This window comes from Tinamus guttatus, unplaced genomic scaffold (genome assembly GCF_059628265.1).
Source record: "Tinamus guttatus ecotype Peru unplaced genomic scaffold, ASM5962826v1 Tinamus_guttatus_pri_ptg000086l, whole genome shotgun sequence".
Classification (NCBI taxonomy): Eukaryota; Metazoa; Chordata; class Aves; order Tinamiformes; family Tinamidae; genus Tinamus; species Tinamus guttatus.
In genome coordinates, this window is record NW_028288620.1 from 1,308,597 (window position 1) to 1,323,587 (window position 14,991).

Consider the following 14,991-nt stretch of genomic DNA (forward strand, 5'->3'; position numbering starts at 1 on the left):
AAGCTGTTAGGTTTTCAAAAAAATGCTAAATGGCCTGGTTGGACTGTAAACTATTCAGAGCAGTGACTGCTCCAATTCAAAGCAAGTGCACTAGCAGTTCACAATAGAACATCACAGCTCAGCATTTTTGTTTTTCCCTCCAAAACAGTAATATATTACATTAAACTGTCCAGTTAACCCATATTCACCCATGAAAGCATTTGTATTAGCTTTTTTTTGACCAGAGTTCCTACACTTTGCTCCATAATCTAACAACAGTTTTCTTGAACAGCTATCGCTTTGGAGTTTTAAGGTCACATTCCCTGACTGTCTTACATAAATACACTAGCTCACTTCTTATGTGATACTGTGCAGATCTACCTAAGACTAATAAACAGAAATCACTGTTGACTTTAGAGTAGTATAAACTTTCCACCATGCTCTTCGCTTTAGATTACAAGGGTCAGATTATAAGGATGGATTGTCTTCTTTTGCTGATGATGACATTAAAAAGACCCGTTCTCAAAAGATACTAGGTGGTAGATATGTGTGAATTGAAAAGCACATTAACAGAATTGTTCTTCATTAACTGTTTTACAGTTTCAAGAAACTCATTCTTCTATAAGCAATGTATTTATTTTTCAGCCTATTGTCCCCTCAGCCATTCTCAGCCTAAGGAAATGGGAGAATCACTGCCTATGCATGCATATTTAATTATCATGTTAGCCTATCTGTATTTTAAGTCTGTAGCAAACCAAGCTAAATTTGACTGAATGGTAGAATTTTAAAAGACATTGAGGATTTGAGTCAGTTGATTATATATAGATATCCAGTAACACATAAGATGTATATTGGAATTTTTAGCATCCACAAGGCTTTGGCATATATAACATGCTTGTACCCTTTTTTTTCTGCTGAGGCAGCTCATGTGACTTTGATATATCAAACCGCACTTGAAACTTAAAAGTTAGCTCATTCAAGTCCCACATTTTCACTGATCATTTTGGAAGATAAGGCACAGCGACCAAGTAGACACTTTCAGCATCTAAACCTATATTCCTTAATCTTGAACTGAAACCCACTCTAAGCTTCTATAAATTGAACAAAAATATGTTAGTGGGCAGAGGAGGGACTGAACTATGTGCTCTACCTTGACTAGGTCTCATAGAACCTATGTAGAAATAAGTGAATTTTTGCTCATGGGGATTGTTCAGTGTCACTTAAGGTTAGATCTTATAATCCTTAACTGCCAAATAGATTCCATATTGTTTAATTAGGTAACATGGCATAGTCTTAATATAATACATTTCTATTCAGCAACAAATCCACAAAAAAAAGAAAAACAAACAAACAACAACAAGAAAAAACTGTCCTCTTTAGCCTGTTGTTCATAGAACTAGTGGTTTGCTTCGTGTTCCCAAGTGAAAAAAATCTAAATTCTATTCGTTTTTGTTATGAATGTATCTTTCCATGTCATTTCTTCTCAGACACTACTGAGAATCAGAACTCAATTTCTTACTGGAGTCTCAGTATTTTCTTCATTTCTAGAACAGAAGTTTGAGGAGTGACATGGACTAGATAACCACCCAAAGTCCATTCTTTTTCTTTTTTCTTTTTTTTTCTATAATACTTCACTTTGACTGTTAAGATCATTGTGGAATCATTTTTATGCAAATCTTATTTACAAGAATATATTTCAAGTAATGATTTTGAGTGTGTTTTCCTTTGCTGTCCTATTCTTCCTTCTATTTATTTCTTCAGATTACTTTCAGGACACTGGAGTAATGACAGACTATCATCCAGCCTGCCTTCACAAACATTCTTTAGCCATAACTTACATCATACCTATGCATCTTGACTTCCCTTCCTTATGCCTTCAAAATGGGAGGCAGACTAAGGGTATGCATAATTAAAGTTCAGTTACTGCTATTTGATTCAGTCCTTCAACAGGTTTGAATATTTTTAACATACACTCAGGTAGTGCATTGTCTAACAAATTTAAGACTCATAGGAGATGTTTACACATCTTGTCTTAAGACAAAGACTTTGTCCAGAATAAGCTTTGGATCTTGAAGTGCTGTACTTAGCTAAAGTTTGACTGCGAAACAGTGTTACACAAGTTGCAATTTGATATTGTGATGCAAGTGGGCAAAATCATATATGACTGCCAATTAAGACAATCTATCAAAGCAACAGGACAGTGTTTCCACAACTTCCTGTTCCAATTTCCTGAAGGTAAATGGTTCATTTTCTTTGGTAAAGAAAGATTTCCAGGCAGAACAAAAAGGGATGTTCAAGATCTACATCTTTGCCAGGTGTTTTCCTGGGCAGCGAATCATTGATTCAGTATAATTTAATCCTTGCCCACACAGTGTTCCTGAGAAGCAGCTTGGGTTTTTTGTTTGTTTAAAAAATATTTCAACTTCAAATAACAGCACACAAATTTATGAATCACCTTAACTATTTCTGTGTCTAAGCTCCTAAACGTGCAATTCTCTCACTCAGGCGATGCAGGCAGTGCAAATACCATTCTTGTGTGTGTGCATTGTTAGTTCTTAAATGCTTGTTAGTAGTTATTTATTAGCTCTTTCAGATTAATCTAGGGTAGGGTTAGTTTTATCTATAGTCTAAGCCTGTTTTTCTAATTTTTCTAATTTATCCTGGTTTACCTATCTATTTTTCCATTTTTCTATTATTTTAGCTATGTTCCTTCTTACAGCAGATTTTACTGGCTTTTGACTATGTATAGTTAAACTGCGTAACTGTTTAAAAAATATTGTTCCTTCTATCCCCTGCATCAAAAGGTTTTTTTTTTTTTATTCTTATTTTCCTTATCATTTCTCATTAAGCATTCAAGTTTTGAACTGAAGGCATACATTTAACTTTGGTAAAATACTGGTAAAGCTTTATAGTTGTTCATGGGTAGGACAGGGCAGGGCCAGAAAGAATAGGGCCAGGAAGGGAATATAAAGGCTTCCCCTCCATGGGAAGAGTCTAGAGAGTTTCCATTTATGGACCACATAAATCCATCTTTCAGGATTTTTTGTGCATGGTGCCTTTCAAAATGTTGTGTCCAAATATAGACTCTACTTACTTCTTGCGTTTTGATATCCTTTCATGCAAAGTATATTTGCAATTTCTAAATTTCTAAAATTAATTGAACAAAGATGTACAGTACAAAATATTATCCTTGCCTAGGACAACTACCTTAAGCGTTTATATTTTAAACCATTCTATGCACAGATCTGAAAGCTCAGCTATAGAATATAGATTTTAAAGCTCTTTTTAGGTCTTTAGGTGTGCAAGAAGACAAATACTTCACTGACAAGGTCCCAGGCTAAAGTTAACCTAACTCAACAGGACACAAGAAACTAAGGAAATGAAATGAGAAAATTGTTGTGAGAAAAAGAATAGTGAGAGAAAATAACAAAGTTACTGAAAATACCACGAAGAATGGCTCAATTGCACAGATTTTTAAGGGCTGTTATGTGAGAAACAGCAGAGCTTTACAGATAAGTAAAGAAGAATACTAAAGACTTTTCAAGCAGCAGATCCAAAGCAAGTACCAGAAATAACAAAGAGTAGCAGATATATCTAAACTAGAACCAACAGAGAAAAAGCAGTATTTGGTAGAAACTGGAGGTGCTATCATACATCTTTCCTCCCCAAATTCCCTTAAAAGCACTTTCTGCAGGTTTTGTGAATCATTACTTTTGCAATAGAATTTAATATGGGGCACCCCCCCATGGTGGTGCGGCTCCTTGGGTGCGGGGGGCAGCAGGGAGGAGGGGTGGCCTCTTTCCAGTGGTGGCACCAACAGAACTAGAGGAAACGGCCACAAACTGAAACACCAAAAGTGCCGCAGGAACTTAAGGAAAAAATTATTAGCAGTGAGGGTGGCAGAGCACTGGAACAGGTTGCCCGCAGAGGTTGTGGAGTCTCCGTCTCTGGAGATGTTCAAGGGCCGCTTGGACGCAGTCCTGTGCCAATATGCCACGTGCTCTAGGTGACCCTGCATGTGCAGGGAGTTGTATTAGATGATCCCTAGAGGTCCCTTCCAACTTTAAGGATTCTGATTCTATGATTTGGTTTATTCTTGTCTATTTCTGAAATTGTCTCCTCAAAACCACTACTTTTTAGGCACACAGCAACTACTCCCAGTTTACTATTTGCCCCCTCCAGTAATTTCTGGTAGACTTCTGGCTCTTTTTGCTTTCCCTGCTACATTTTTTTCTACCGCTTGAGACAGCTTTTTCATAGGCACTACAACTTTACTGCTACAGAAAACTAATGGAGGTGTGAAATCCTGGCTCCAGTGGAGTCAAAGGGAGCTATCACATCTTTCAATGAGATCAGGACTTCAACCCAAGAGAGCACTTCAGAAATCAGGTTATTGTGCTTGTGATGGAACATCCTGGCTATGCCCACTTCTGAGTAGTGTGAAATCAGTCCCATGCAACAAATGGCTTAGAGATAGTTACCAGTGAACACTCAATAGCTTGTGGTTACAAATTAGGATAAAATACTGTGTTTACAGGCAAGGAAGAGACAAAACCAGACTGGTATTATGAAACAACAGGAAAAAAAAATGTTACAATGAATGTAATGGAAATGTATCTGCCTGTGAAGTGATGACTTTAAGCACAGATGTGATTAATTCTCTTATTGTTGTTTTGTCAAAATTCTGACACTCAGAAGTGCTGAGGTCCAAAGTTCACTGTGAAGCAAAAAGAGGCAATGGTGAGTCAGTGGATGCGACTAAGAAAGAAAAATCCAGAGCACTTTTTGACCAAGCTCAGTTACAGTATCTCTACAGTATACTCTAATTTCTATCCTGAACTTTCATTTTAAAATCATATCTATACTGGAGGAACCAATTTGTCCCTTTTTCACTGTTTCTATTTTTAACAAAAAAATTAATTGTGTAACAAATAACCACAAATGATTTCAGAATAAGTAGATATACATAAATGATTTATTTGCTTAGGAAATGCCTCTTCTTATTTGTTTTGTTATGAGGACATTATTGGAAACAAACTAACTACTGCAATTGAACAAAAAGTGAAGCAGTTCAACAATGTCCAGAATATAACCCTTTCACTGTGACAAGGAACTATTTCCTATAAGTCTACTTAAATTTTTAACATTAATACAGGAAATGTCAAACTAGTGAAGGCACTTTAAGCCAGAATTACCTGGTGGAAAACAGCATGAGATTCTTTTTTCTCTCCATTTAATATTTCTTGTCGCAGGCTGATGATTTAGAGGAAGGCCATGAGGGCTAATGAACACATGGTGGGACTTTATATAGGATGTCAAAGCTGGCATGACCCACAATCCAGCTCTACTACCACAGCTTAGATCACAGTCCTAAACACACTCCTAAAGTTGAAGAGCAAAATGTTTCTAATAATATCTCTTGTCCTGTAGACCGAATCACATGTCTGTTGGCTCCGCCACAATCTCAGCCCAACTTGGGAACTCCTATCAATCTATGTTGAAGACTTAATTTTTTAGGGTTTTGAAAATTTACTCTGTGGCAATATTTGCAACCTGAAAGGCTGACTGTTGAATTCTCTGTGTGGTGTAGTGTTCCACTGGAATCTAGATGCAAAAATAAATTAAATACCTACAATTTAAAATGCTGTATTTGCAAGCCTTTAGGAATTACATTATGATGGTCACAGCAGTATAGATCATCTGTCTTTCATGTCTACCCCTATACAAAAGGTCACTTTTATTCACCAGTTCAATTCAAGGTGCATACACAAGGTTAAAGGTGTTGTGAAAATGAATAGTATTAAATTTCCCGAGTTTTCTTCACTAAAAAATCCTGGCTATAAGGTTGTTTACCTTTAGCAGAGTGTTCTGAATTTCATTTTCTTAGCAGAAGACAAAAGAAAAACTTATTTGATAGTTGTGTGATCTTCAACCCAGAGTGCAAAGCTAGCTGTTTGATTGTTAAAATTTGAAAAAGACACCTATGCTGAAATGAAGAGTAGTCCTTGATTAATTTTTTGAGGTGGGTGCCTTGGTGACAGACAATATAGAGAAGGCAGAGTTACGAAATGCCTTCTTTGCTTCCATCTTTACTGCTAAGGCTAGTCCCCATGAACTACAGAACCCAGAGACCAGAGAGAAAACCATGAGAGCAGAACACTCTGCTGGTCAAGGAGGATTTGCTTAGGCAAACTGGACACCCATAAATCTATGGGCCCAGTTGGGATGCACCCAAGAGTGCTGAGGGAACTGGCGGGGGTTATTGCTCAGCTGCTCTCCACCATCTTCGAGAGCTCATGGGAGAGCCAGGGAGGTGCTGAAGGTCTGGAAGAAAGCCAGCGTCACTCCAGTCCTCAAAAAGGGCAAGAGGGAGAACCCAGGAAACTACAGACCAATCAGCCTCACCTCCATCCCTGGAAAGGTGATGGAGCAGCTCATCCGAGAGACCATCTCTCGGTATGTCAGGGAAAAGAAGGTGACCAAGAGTAGTCAGCATAGATTCACCAAGGGGAAGTCATGTTTGACCAACATGATCCTTCTACAATGGGGTGACTGGCTGGATGGACGATGGGAGAGCCGTGGATGTTGTCTACCTTGACTTCAGCAAGGCTTTTGACACCATCTCCCATAACATCCTCATAGGAAAGCTTCAGAAGTGTGGGCTAGACGAGTGGGCAGTGAGGTGGATTGAGAACTGGCTGTATGGTAGAGTCCAAAGGGTAGTGATAAATGGGGCCAAATCTAGTTGGATTTCTGTGGCCCCCTACAGGAGTTAGTAATGGGCCCAGTGCTGTTCAACTTGTTCATCAATGACTTGGACGAGGGGACAGACAGCACCCTGAGCAAGTTTGCAGATGATACCGAACTGGATGGAGTGGCCGACACTCCAGAGGGCTGTGCTGCCATTCAGAAAGACCTAGACAGGTCGGAGAGTCGGGCAGAGAAGAACCTCATGAGGTTCAACAAGGACAAGTGAAGGGTCCTGCACCTGGGGAGGAATAATCCCAGACACCAGTACAGACTGGGGGTTGACCTGATGGAAAGGAGCTCTGCGGAGAGGAATTTGGGAGTTCTGGTTGATACCAGGTTAGCCATGAAGCAGCAATGTGCCCTCATGGTCAAGAAAGCCAATGGGATGGTGGCCTGCATGAGGAGGAACGTTGCCAGGAGGTCGAGGGAGGTGATCATCCCCCTCTGCCAGGCTCTGGTGAGGCCACACCAGTGTGTGCAGTTCTGGGCTCCCCAGTACAAGAAGGACGTGGAGCTTCTTGAGAGGGTCCAGCATAGAGCAACAAAGATGATTAAGGGATTCAAACATTTATCTTATGAGGAAAGACTAAGCAAGATGGACCTGTTTAGCTTGATGAAGAGAAGACTGGGAGGGGATCTGATCAACATGTACGAAGGAGAATATGAAGAGGATTGGGCCAAACTCTGCTTGATGGTGGCCAGCGTGAGAACAAAGGGCAATGGGTACCAATTGAAACACAAAAAGTTTCATCTCCATGTGGGAAAGAACTTATCTATCTACTGTGAGAGTGACAAAGAGCTGGATAGGCCCCCCAGAGTGCTTGTGGACTCTCCTTCTTTGGAGATCTTCAAAACCTGCCTGGATGCAACCCTGTGCCACATGCTTTAGGTGTCCCTGCTGGAGCAGGGAGGTTTGGCTAGATGATTTCTAGAGGTCCCTTCCAACCTCAGCCATTCTGTGATTCTGTGATTATCAGAAGTTTGATAGGTATATGCCTTTTGTACATAAGCATTTATTTCTGAAGGAGACACTGTAGCCTAGGGAAGCTTGTTTTGAACTGGAAACCTTTGCATTCCTAACTGCAGCCTTACAAGTTCCTGGGGCCATTGACACAAACAGCAAGCATAGGTGAAGGGAACGCCTTAAACGAGGTGCCTTGCTTGGATAAAGAAAGGCAGAGATTTATGATTCCTCTCCACTAGTACCACTTAGTACAGCTATATGACTCCCACCACAATCTATCAAATTGTGTCTGTGCTTTGTATGCACTCAGGTTGTTCCTGAGAGCAGCAGGAAGGGCATCTGCTCCCTCCAGAGAAACATCCAGAAGTACTTACTGAATCGTTATTCTCTCCCTCCCTTTCTCTCATACTTGTTCTCTTCCTTCCCACAAGCACAGACAATTTCCTGTCATTTATCTTTACTAATTCCTGTTTTCTCTCTTCTACACACTCCTACATTCCTTTTATATATATATAAATATATATATATATATATGACCATACATGAGATCTGCGATGTATTGGCTGCTCTCCGTATAGCTGACAGGACACTTTCAAAAAGGCTCACTTTCTAACAAAGCATAATATATTATATCTAACAAATATATTTCCTTTCAGTAGTAATTGGGCTCAAGACAAAACAAAATGCCTAGAATTGAATATAAAACAATATAAGTGATATAAATGTGAATTCCTAAGGTGATGGTTGAATGGAAGTATGTATACCAAAGTTAAATTTCAATTTATCATAAAGAAACCTCCATGGAACAAAGTACTTACAAGGAGCAATATGAAGCCAAAAAATAAGAAGAAAGAAAGAAAAAACCCTGTTTTTAGCAAGTTATTTAAAACCTTTCAAGGTGAAATCTTATTCTTTTTTTCCTCTTGAATAAATAATGCAATATGGCAAGGACACCTGAAAGCTGAAATAAAACTGTAGCCAAGAAGAAAATATATCTTTCACCATGAAAGATATCCACCCACAGACGTCAGTAGTAACAACCAATAAAATAAAGCTGGAGCTCATAAAACACATAATTTCAGTCACAATTAATTATAAAAATTGAAACAGAAGAATTGCTTGCAGCACAGTGAGGAGAATTTTCATTCCTTTTCAGCATATTTGCCATAAAAGGTTCCCACACACTAATTAAAAGCAGTGCTTTTGTGGTTATTTTCCACACAGGAGTAGTTAATTTTTCTCTAGGTTTGAAAAAGAATTTCTGTTTGGGCGTTTTGGCTGAGTGATGAACTGAATGAACCAGTTCACCAGTTACCCCTTCACTACCATAGCATTATTTTCATGTTGAGTGTTATTTTATATTTACATCTATTTATAATAAAGATATATCTAGAGATATTGAGGGTAATAAACACTTGAATGGCAAGAACAGTTGTATGGAGTTCATAAGCAACATGTACCATAACAGTCCTCCCTCCTTTTTGAGACTGCACTGAGTCTCATCTGATCTTTTCATTGCTGAAGTTAAGCAACGGTAGCTCCAGTTCAGAGACCAGGGCATGACAGGCAGGAAGCCAAATCTTGTCCCTACACAGTGCAACACTGGGACAAGGCACACACCTGAAAATGCCATACTTTAAGATCCGACTGCACATTTAGTCATTTAAACCTATTTCCACAGTATTAGTGAGTTCCAGGCACAAGTACATTTGTAGGACTTTGCACTACGATAGTTTATTTTCTCTGTGATACTCAGGATTGTACCTTAAGGCACTCTGGACTCTCATACATAAGTCTGTGAGCCAGGCAATGAAGGAGCAATTGTTTTGGTTAGGCAAAACCAAAGGAATGATGTCACTGAATAAGGAAAGCTTATGTCAGGCACTGTAACTGATGAACCATCAAAAATAAATACTAAAATAAAAATAAATAACTGGACTAGAAGAATCTAACAGATCAGAGGACAGTTAGAAATCAACAACTCTGTCAATGTGAAAGACATCATGAATATTAAAATTCTTCAGCTTTTTCTTTTGATATTCAAAGACAGGATTATAGTAAAAAGAAAAGACAGAGGGACGTAACGTGCCATGATGCACTTAATTGAATAAACTGCTTTTCTGCAGCTTGGAAAGCTGCACAAAATAATGTTACTAGTTACTACATACCATGTCAAATAGAAATATAAGAGACATCGTTTTGACTGTCGATATACAAAAGGAAAGTGGAACTATACAAAAGTTTGTGATTTGTTTTAGTTTGAAAGGCCATTCTTGCAGTTTAAGGAGGCACATTTCTGTAAGAGATCAAGGAGAGATCAACATGTTGTAGACTTGGATACCCAGTCTTCAAAGATCCATGCTTCTAGAAACTACACTTTCTGGATAGTTGTGGGGTTTATTACAAGTTTTATTTTCGATTTCAGCAACAAAGACTTCTGGGGGATCCAGAATTAATCCTTACAAAGACTATTCCCAGTAACAGAAGTTTACAGAGGATGTACATGATAAACCGAATTAAATATTCCAAGAATCAAAAGGAGAGAGCTGAGGCAAAAAGGCCATGTGCTCAAAGTCAGATTTAGCCGTGACAACCAGATAAATTAGGACAATGCTTGTCATGTTGAAAGGGAGAAAAAAATACAGAGGATTCCTGGACCTCACAAGTGCAAATTGTCCAGAGAAAAATCTGTGCAGCAATGGGCCTGGAGCAGGTGAAGAAAGCAAACTAAAAGTGAGTTATTTATTAATCCTAATTTACACTCTAGAGATTCAGTTCATTTTCCCCAACTCATATGCCTATCACACCTAGATTTTCTAAGCAATTCAGATATGCTTAGCAGACATAATGCAGATAACTATGGGAGACTCACTTCTTTGTAAAGCAGCAGGTGGATGCCAAGCATGTACCTACAAAAGCACAAATGGCATTAAACATCTAAGTTTATCAATGTCTAACATAGAATCATAGAATGCTTAGGGTTGGAAGGGACCTCTAGAGATCATCTAGTCCAACCCCCCTGCACACGCAGGGTCACCTAAAGCACATGGCACAGGACTGCGTCCAAGCGGGTTTGGAAGATCTCCAGAGAAGGAGACTCCACAACCTCTCTGGGCAGCCTGTTCCAGTGCTCTGTCACCCTCACTGTCAAGAAATTTTTCCTTAAGTTCCTGTGGAACTTTTGGTGCTTCAGATTGTGGCCATTACCTCTAGTCCTATCAGTGGCCACCACTGAAAAGAGACCAGAACCATCCTCTGCACTCCCTCCCTTGAGGTATTTATATACACTGATTAGATCCCCTCTCAGCCTTCTCTTCTCCAGGCTGAACAGGCCCAGCTCCCTCAGCCTCCCCTCATAGGGCAGATGTTCCAGGCCCCTGATCATCCTTCTGGCCCTGCCCTGGACTCTCTCCAGCAACTCCACATCCCTCTTATACTGTGAGGCCCAGAACTGGACACAATACTCCAGATGTGGCCTCTCCAGGGCTGAGTAGAGGGGCAGGATCCCCTCCCTCGACCTGCTGGAGACGCTCTTCTTAATGCACCCCAGGATCCCATTTGCCTTCTTGGCCACAAGAGTACACTGCTGCCTCATGGTCAACTTGTCATCCACCATGACACCCAGGTCCCACTCTGCAGAACTGCTCTCCAGAAGGTCAGTCCCCAGCCTGTACTGGTGTCTGGGGTTATTCCTCCCCAGGTGCAGGACCTTGCACTTGGCCTTGTTGAATTGCATGAGGTTTTTCACCGCCCAGTTGTCCAGTCTGTCCAGGTCCCTCTGGATGGCAGCGCAGCCCTCTGGGGTATCGGCTACTCCTCCCAGTTTCGTGTCATCAGCAAACTTGCTGAGGGAGCACTCTGTGCCTTCATCCAGGTCATTGATGAATAAATTGAACAGGACTGGACCAAGGCTGCCCTTGGTAAACACCAAAGCAAAGAAGGCATTCAGCAACTCTGCTTTTTCTGTGTTATTTGTAACCAGGGTGCCCATTCCGTCCGCCAGCGGACCCACGTTTTCCCTGATCTTCCTTTTGCTGTTAATGTATTTGAAGAATTTTTTCTTGTTATTTTTAACATCCCTTGCAGGATTGTGTTCCAAACGTGCCTTAGCTTTCCTTGTCGCATCTCTGCATTCCCTGATTACGTTCCTGTATTTCTCCCAGGGGGCCTGTCCTTTTTTCCACATTCTGTATACCGCCACCTTCTGCTTGAGCATTGCCACAAGCTCCTTGCTCATCCACACAGGTCTCCTGCCCCCTCTGCCTGACTTCTTACACACAGGGATGCACTGTTGCTGGGTGTGTAGGAAATGCTGCTTGAAAACTAACCAGCTCTCTTGGGCCCCCCTGCCTTCTAGAGCTCTAGCCCATGGGATTCTTCTGAGGAGGTCTCTGAAGAGGCTAAAGTTGGCCCTCCTGAAGTCCATCGTTGCAAGGCTACCTACAGCCCTGCCTCCTCGTTGAATCCTGAACTCCACCAACTCATGGTCACTGCAGCCGAGGCTACCCCCCACCTTAACGTCTCCTACTAGGCCCTCCCTATTTGATAGCACGAGGTCCAGTAGCCCACCTCTCCTCGTCGGCTCCTCCACAACCTGCGTCAAAAAGTTATCGTCGACGCTCTGCAGGAACCTCCAGGACTGCTTGTGCCTGGCTGTGTTGTCCTTCCAGTTGATGTCAGGGTAGTTGAAGTCCCCCATGAGAACCAGGGTCTGTGACCGTGAGGCAATATCCAGCTGCCTATAGAAGGCCTCATCAACCTTCTCATCTTGGTCAGGTGGCCTGTCGCAGACACCCACCACAGTGTCTCCCACATTAGCCTGCCCTCTAACCCTTACCCACAAGCTCTCAACTCGCTCATCCTCCACTCCCAGGTTGAGCTCCATGCATTCCAGTTGCTCTCTCACATAAAGAGCAACTCCACCACCTCGCCTTCCCAGCCTGTCCTTCCTAAAGAGCACATAGCCTTCCATGGCAGTGCTCCAGTCGTGCGAGCTATCCCACCACGTCTCTGTGATTCCAATGAGATCATGACGCTGGGACGGCACACAGATCTCCATCCTGCTTATTCCCCATGCTTCGCGCATTGAGGTACAGGCATTTCAGGGAAGCAACAGAGGCCCCAGGTTTCCCAGGAGGGGTGAAAGAGGACCCTCCGTGATCATTTCGTATCCTCACTTCCCCAGTAGCATACTCCCACTGGACGCCATCTGACCTGGGCTGTGCGGTACTGCTTGCCGTGTCAGTGTGCCACTCCCCTTCCCCTTTCTTGCCTAGTTTAAAGCCCTCCTAACCAGGTTGGCCAGCCTTTTGGCAAAGAGACGTGTGCCCCTCTTGCTGAGATGGGTCCCATCATTCCCCACTAGCTGGTGCTCATAAAACAGAGTCCCATGGTCATAGAAGCCAAAACCCTGTTGCCAAGCCCAGCAGCACAGCCAGTTGTTAATCTGCCATATCTGCCTTCTCCTCCTTGAATCCATTCCCCTCGTTGACAGAATAGAGGAGAACACTACCTGGGCACCCGTACCTTTGATGGCCATCCCTAGGGCTCTGAAGTCTTGCTTGATATCCCTCATTTTCCCCATGGCATCATTAGCGCCCACATGAAACAATACCAGACATGCCAAAATAACACCATTAGTATTAAAAGACAAATCATGCCTGATGTCCAATCTATACTTTTTAGATGTAAATATAAAGGAACTAGTACATTTTGTGTTTGTGTTGATGATAGGCACACAGAATTAACTTTTTCAAGTGATCAAATAGACTGGAAGAATAATGCGTGAAAGGAAAGAAACTGAAAGTTTTCAGAAAGCCTTAAGGTCAAACACAACGTCTCAGAGAACAGAAAGAGCTTGCTGACCCATAATTATTCTTCTAAGAAAGTTTTCATGCCCCAAAACAAAGGTCCTATTGTAACTGAATAGTACTATTTCATTGGGAACCTGAAATAGAAGGGGAACCTAAAGTTAGACATTTTCACCTGATCACTGAAGGGAAAAAAAGGATGGGTATCTCATTTACTGCAAGTCCAAAAGAATGCAGTTCACATGTAGAATAGGAACGTTTCCACTACATGTAAGAGAAGGCATTTTTAAAGCTATGGATTATGCTACGTTCTGATGTGAAATATGTCAGCATAGCAACTTCTTTCTAAAAACAAAGTAAATAAATAAATAAAAACAACAATATAATCCCAGCAAATGCATCACTTCCTTGTAGAATGACTTTGGAGTTATGACAAGTACCTGACCTTTTTCATCAGAAACCATGACAAGCTACAAAATCTGACCTGTAAACTGATCTGATCTATCTGTAAACTGATAACTACAGGTTATCAGTTTAAATCAGAATGACCAAAAATGCTAGAACCATAGGAAAAAAAAATGTGTAGAATAGATATAAACAGCCTATATTATCTGTGTGGCTCATGACTTTCTGTCAGTACTTGAGTAAACAAAACCAGAGAAAGGCAACTTTTCCAGGCTCTGCTTTGGGGATTGCAAATGTAGCATGATCACTGGTGATGTCCACGCTTGGGCACCACATTCTAGTTCTGCTTCTCAGAAAGAAAGAATACAGGGATTTATGGAAACTTTGGTCTCAGTTGGACCTTTACACTTTATTCATCTTTCTTCTAAGAGTCCGTATATTTAAGGATGTTCAATGGACACTGGAGGTAAATTTTAATGAAGTGTTTGACAAGATGGAAATTTTAATTAAAGGTTTTCCAGTACTAAGGTACTGGGCAAAAGTATTAAAAAAGTGAACCACCAAATCAAGCTTGGCATCAGCCTTTTACAACAGTATGGTCAAAGTGGAGACTACAGGCTTGTGTTTCACAACATTAAGTAAAACTCAGTATTTGGCTATTTAAACAGAGTATTTGGATATAGTCCTTCAGTGTAATAGTTTTAATGCCTTTATTTACAGAAAGCCAACATTAGCTGAAAAACTCCTTGGCCATTTATTACTACTGCCTGAAGAAATCAATAATCATAGTCCCTCACTTAGCCTTCCTCTCAGTTCAAGCTTACAGTCCTGACATTTGTTTAAGGAACCAAGACAGAGAGCTCTAAAATGTTGAATTAAAATAAATAAATACATACATACATAAAACAAAAGCATAATTGCTATGCAGGTATTTCATCTGAGATGGGCAAGACATGTTTTATAATTTCCCCATATAAACAGAGGCAGAGAGTTTTATCAGGATTTGTCATAGATACTAACCCATCAAGCTCCTAGTAGAAAGCATTGAGGAAATGATGCCTCACTAGAAAAGGATTTGTAATT